At 40.4% G+C, this 5,448-nt stretch overlaps 1 long non-coding RNA gene across 1 annotated transcript in view; it reads left to right on the top strand.

Annotated features, from left to right (window-relative positions):
• The first annotated feature begins 263 nt into the window (after nt 1-263).
• Nucleotides 264-5,448, top strand: part of LOC103731658 — a 28,253-nt gene continuing 23,068 nt past the window's right edge. Inside the window, exons 1-2 of the long non-coding RNA XR_607149.2 lie at nt 264-630; nt 906-1,072. This is a non-coding gene — a long non-coding RNA (uncharacterized LOC103731658). The remainder of the gene's footprint in view (nt 631-905; nt 1,073-5,448) is intronic.

Raw genomic sequence — 5,448 nt, 5'->3', positions numbered from 1 at the left:
GATCTTTTCAGAAGTTAATTTTTTTCTGAGAAAGAAATGATTTAAAAAATTACCTTCAAAATAAAGTGAGCAGAGAGCTTGAAAAGAGAGGTATAAGTGGCCAATGAACATATGGCATAATATGGGGAGGCTGAAGCATGCGGCAGAAACCTATATTTGTACTGATTCTTGCTTCCACATGGTGTAGCAGCAGGCATTTGGAAATAGTTGTTGAAGGCCAGTCAATGAACCTTCTCCAACATTCCCAGTTTCCTGGAGCTCAGAGGTGGCTGACATCATGCAAACTGGTTACAGTTACAACTGAAATTAGAATACTAAGCTTTCCCAAATGTTGTAAATGAGCTTTTCTGGAAGTAGATGCTGGGACAACACTAGCTGTGCTTGGGGAGTAAGGGCCTGCTCACTTCCTTGGACAGTGAGTTCTCTCTACCACATCCCCTTCAGGTCAGCTGAGGCTTGGTTAAGTTGTATCATGGTCAAATTCTCTTCTACAAGCCCTGCTTCTTCTTTTCCCATAAGCATTGATTCCCAATAAACATCTGTACCCCAGATTCCTTCTCCTCTGTCTTCTCCACAGCTGAAAGCAAGCTCCCTGTTTCCTGCCACTGCCTTAGTGCCATCCCTATACACGTAAGTAACTATGTAGCTAGTCTACTTCCAAAGGCTCCCAGTCTTCCTGTGGACAATGGATGTTTGACACTGCCTAGATGCTCTTGACCTCCCCTTCCTGTCTTGATACTTCTAAAGATAGCTCCTAACCTCTGTTCAAAGGTCTCTAATTTCTTAAGATCATTCCCCCCCTCTCTCTCTCCTCTCTCTCTCATCTGTCTCCCTCTGTGTGTGCTATTCAAAAACTAACATCAAAAAGGACTAGCCTTTTGGCTTCTCTTATCTTTTTTCATAAGTAAATAAAAGCCTAAAGCAGCACTGTCGAAGTCTGGGATCAGAGGGCAGGGTGAGAGGAAAGGCAGGCCATCTGCGAGCAGGCACCCTGCGCCGCTCATGGTCTCTGAACAGATCATTTGGCCGAGAGATCTGCATCTTCAGGGCTGAATCAATCTTGGAGAGGGAGGTGAGTGCTGCTGAATCTACTGGACCCTTTTCTCTTCTCTCTTCTCTGTATTCAGAATGGTTATTTTCACCAGGGCCATGATTGTATAATTCTGGAAGAAATCAGAGCTTCTGTGCTAAATCTGATTTTCTTTGGTTAATGGAGTGGCCCCTTGAAGACTAGATATATAACCTCACCATATGTGCTTATAGGTATGCATGCATGTCTTTCCAAGCACCTTAAAACGTCTATAAATGTTGGGAATGGAACTCATGCAGCCAGTATGGAAAACATTATGGAAATTTCTCAAAAAACTAAAACTAGGGGTTGGAGAGATGGCTCAACAGTTAAGAACACTGGTTGTTCCTGCAGAAGACTCAGGTTCGAATCCCAGCACCCACATGGCAGCTAACAACTGTCCGTAATTCCAGTTCCAGGGGATCTGACAGCCTCTTCTGTCCTCCACGGGCATTGCACGACACAGGTGCACTTACCCACATGCAGGCAATACACACATACACATAAAATAAAAATAATAAATAAAATATTTTAAAAACCCCTAGAACTAGCTGGGTGCATGGTGTTCACCTTTAACCCCAGCCCTTGGGCAGGAAGATCTCTGTGAGATCGAGGCCAGCCTGATATACATACCAGGCAGGCGATCTGACAGCCCCTTCTGACCTTCATGGGCATTGCATGACAAGGGTGCATTTACCTACATGCTAAAATAAAATAAAATAAAATAAAATAAAATAAAATAAAATAAAAAATAAAGCAAAAAACAAAACAACAAGAAACTAAAAATAGACCTACCATATGACCCATCTATGCCACTCTTGAGTATTTACACAGAGGATCTAAGCCAACCCACTACAGAGATACTTGCACATCCATGTTTGCAGCCACACTATTCATAATAGCCAGGAAATGATACCAGCCTTCGTGTCATCAACAGATGAGTGGATAAAGAAAATGTATATAAACACAGTTGAATTTTATGCAGCCATAAGGTAAAACGAAATCATGACATCTCCAGGAATATGGTTGCAACTGGAAATCATTATGTAAAGTAAAATAAGCCAGACTCAGAGATACAAATACCATATGCTTTCTCTTATCCACAGAACCTAGATTTAAAATTGTGTGTGTGTGTGTGTGTGTGTGTGTGTGTGCGTGTGTACGTGTGTGTATCATGAAATAAGAAAGGGGATTATGAATAGAGAGGAAGAGATCTTGGGGGTGGGGAAGGAGAGGGTAATATAATATGTGTGATTAGAAAAAAGAAGGGAGGCTACCTGGGGGAGGAGGAGGACCAGCTAGGAGAGGTACAAGGAAAGGTGGTGGAGAAGGGGAGTGATGGAGAACAAGGTATAATTACACAAGTGTGAAAATGCCATAATGAAGTTCATTACTTTGTATGCTAACTAAAAGTTAATATTTTTAAAAAAGAAAAGATCTTTAGTGAGTTCAAGGCCAGCCTGGTCTACATAGTGAGTTCCAGGACAGCCAGGGCTACAGGGAGACCCTGTCTCAAAAAAACAAAAAAAAAAAAAAATCTACAAATGCACCCCCTTTCTTTTTCCAACTTCAGAGTAGATTGCAGATAATTATTTTTAAAAATAGTAATTCTGATTTATTGAGCATTCACTGTATGCCAAGTATCAATTTACAACCCTTTTTTCCAATCTCTCTAACCCTTTATAAAATAAAAATCATTAATGTATCATCTTAAAAACTATGATGAGTCTGAGGAGAGGATTCAGTGGGTAAAGCACTTGCTGTGCAACCCTGACAACCTGAGTTTGAATCCTCAGAACCCACATAAAAAGTCAGACACTGTAATTCTAGTAGATCCTTACCAGGAGACAGGAGTTAGAGAAAAGAGAGCCACCAGGAACTCCGGGGTCAGCGAGTCTAGAATATGCATCAGTGAAAGACCAGAGAGACCTTGTCTCAAACAAGGTGGAAGCCCAAGACCCATACCTGGGATTGTCCTCTGTCTTCTACACAAATATGTCTACACACACACACACACACACACACACACATACGCACATGCACATACGCACACACGTACACACACACACACACACGCACACATAGAACATGAGACCCAGAAATTAACTTTCCCAAAGTTAGTCATTTAGAACATAACTGAATAAGAACACAGAAAGAAGTCCTAGGTAAGGAAAAGTCAGCAAGATGAATAAAATGGAATAATATTGTCTTTGGAATTTATGATGTTTTCATCCTGGTTTATTCAGAAAACAGAGTCTGGGGCAATGACTAAGATAGATGTAGCTTTCCAAGCTTGGAATTTGATGCTTTCCATGATTAATCAGCTAGCAAGTTAGAGTGGTGTAAATGAAAACTGTCCCCAGTAAGCTTGACTACTTGGTCCCCAGTTGGTGGAGCTGTGTGGGGAGCTATGGAACGTTTAGGAGGTGCAGACTTGTGGAGGAAGTAGTTCTCTGGGGACCAGCTTTAAGAGTTCATAGCCTCGCCCCTCTTTCAGTTCACTCTCTGCTTCCATTGTGTGGTTGAAATGTGATCTCAGCTTCCTGCTCTGGCTGCCTACTGTCCTGCCTCCCCTGCCATGATGGACTCTTGTCCTTCTGGAACCATACACCCAAATAAACTCTTCCTTCCATAAGTTGCCTTGGTCATGGTGTTTTATTACAGCAACAAAGAGTAGTTAATACACAAGCCTACCCATGGAGCCCGTGGAGTGTTAGAGCCATTACTAGAAGTACCTAGGTTGCTCACCATACTCCAGCACTCCAGGAGAGCAGAACACTGACTTTGTTGCAATTTGGGACACTGGATTACAGTCCTTGCTCTCCTATGAACTACCTGTCTGACTTTGAGGCAATATTTTAATAATTTTGTATTTGGTTTCCTGGTTTATAAAAAAAATGTAAACATTTTAGAAAGAAGGAAGAAAGCTTTGGAATGAGCACAGTGCACACGGAGTACTGATAATGCGCAAGAACTTTATTTTCAGTCTTGACTACAAATCCGCAAGACAAGTGGTAGCCTTCTCACAAGTGGCTAGCATTCCTCCAGGACAGAGGAATTCCATATAGTTAATAAGCTACCAAACCTAACATTTAAACCAGCAGCATCCAGCCTCGAATCCCTTTCTCTTTTTTTTGTTTCTTTTTTGAAAATAAATTTTGACTTACACAGTGTGAGTATTATTTGTGAAAAATTTAGATGTTCCTGAAAAAGTTAATGTCTCCTTGGAGTACTGCCTTCTTCTGCTTCTAGACACTAACATCATAATAAAAATATACTTGTCTTAGTGTGTATCCTTCCAGTGTTTTTCTGAGTGTGTGATCATAGAAAGTCTAAAACACTGTTTATAAGTTGCATGAACTTTTTGACAAGGAATGATGGTGTCACTATGAAAGTATCTTTATGCAGCCTGCTTTGTTATTTAGTAGGCCTTGCAATCTATTCGTATTAGTAGATAGTGATCTCATGCTTTAATTATTGCTTAGTATTTTACAGCATACTTATTTGTTTATGGAGTCATTCCCCTACCATTGGATGTTTAGTTTGCTTGCTACTAGCTCATGTTTCTACTTCAACATTATGCCTTATTCTCAACTTCTATAGATGAATTCTAGTAGCTTCTTAGCTCATAAATTCTCAGGCAGGAACAGAGTATGTTGCTAAGAGGACCAAGGACATTTTGACTTTTAGCCAAGAAACTGACTTCTTTGGGGTCTTTTACCCTAACTGCCCAGCCAATACCTACCTTCTATTTTTATCACACCATCCTCTGAAGATTACTCAAATTGCCAATAGGGAATTGGGATGCAAACCTCTCTGGCTTCTTCCATGTTGAACAGGGACATAGGGTGAGGCAATTGGGGTACCCCTTCAGTGAGTCTATCTAAAAGACTCCCAAGTTGCATAACTCTTATCTGTACAGAGAAAAGAAAGTCCTTGACTGGTGAATATGGGATGTGAAGGAGAAGTAAAGGTAAGAGTAGTTAGCATTACAAGTTCTAGACAGGGAACCTGAAAAAAGTCAGTTCCAAAAATGTCAAAAAGTATTTGGGAGTGCTTATCTAATCCCTAAAAGATTTTAGGATTACCTCTTCAGAGGGGGGAATGTTAGAGTAGCAAAAAGCCCCATTAAAAAAGAAAAAGAAAAAAAGAGTACACGAAGTTGTCAGAAAAAAGTGACGGGGAGATATGGGAGGTGTTGGAGGGGAGGGTGTGGGCATGGATTTGATCAAAACACCTTATATGCATGTATGAAATTCTCAATAAAGTTTTTTTAAAAGTTAAAAAAAATTCTCAGGCAAGAAGATAAATGGAAATGTATGAATCTAAGACATTATAATTTACTCCAAACAAATAGTTTATTAGGCAGTGAAATATCA

Source organism: Nannospalax galili, unplaced genomic scaffold, assembly GCF_000622305.1.
Source record: "Nannospalax galili isolate Female #2095 unplaced genomic scaffold, S.galili_v1.0 scaffold74, whole genome shotgun sequence".
Taxonomy (NCBI): domain Eukaryota; kingdom Metazoa; phylum Chordata; class Mammalia; order Rodentia; family Spalacidae; genus Nannospalax; species Nannospalax galili.
The sequence above is the reverse complement of the archived record's forward strand: the minus strand, read 5'-3'. Positions and strand labels throughout refer to the sequence as shown.